Source organism: Gavialis gangeticus, unplaced genomic scaffold (genome assembly GCF_001723915.1).
Source record: "Gavialis gangeticus isolate Ggan-Ray unplaced genomic scaffold, GavGan_comp1, whole genome shotgun sequence".
In the NCBI taxonomy this organism is placed as follows: domain Eukaryota; kingdom Metazoa; phylum Chordata; order Crocodylia; family Gavialidae; genus Gavialis; species Gavialis gangeticus.
This window is the reverse complement of record NW_017729024.1, coordinates 46,819,730-46,820,224: the sequence shown is the minus strand read 5'-3', so window position 1 is coordinate 46,820,224 and position 495 is coordinate 46,819,730.

Sequence of the window (495 nt, the reverse complement as noted above, 5' to 3'; positions counted from 1 at the left end):
AGCTCTCTCTATGCAGTATGACATTGGAATGTGAGCTGATAAACGGGGATGGTACAAACTGAACCTACCTTGAACCCACTAGCATAAGTAACAGTGCTGAAAAGAAAGTTGCATGTTTGATGATAAGGAAGATGCTTCTGTGTAAGAACTGCTCAAAGCCTATTATTGTGTAGTTATAAAAATTAACAAGACCATAGATAATAGTATAGAAATTATCTACAAAGCAGACTTAGTGCTTCAAAGACACAGCTGGAACAATCAAAGATACCGTCCTCCTCCCTATTACTTAACATTTCAAAACAAGCATATAGCCAAAAGCCAGTTTGAACTAATTAAAAATTCTCACATACTAACCTGATATCTTCAGAAATTCCCACCTGCGCACGTATCATGTGCACTAAAAGTTTTTAACTAACCATAGAGGTTAAGTCAATTAAGTGTAAAATCTGTGATGCAAAATTGTCTATATAAACTTGCTTACTTGTTATCAAGGGG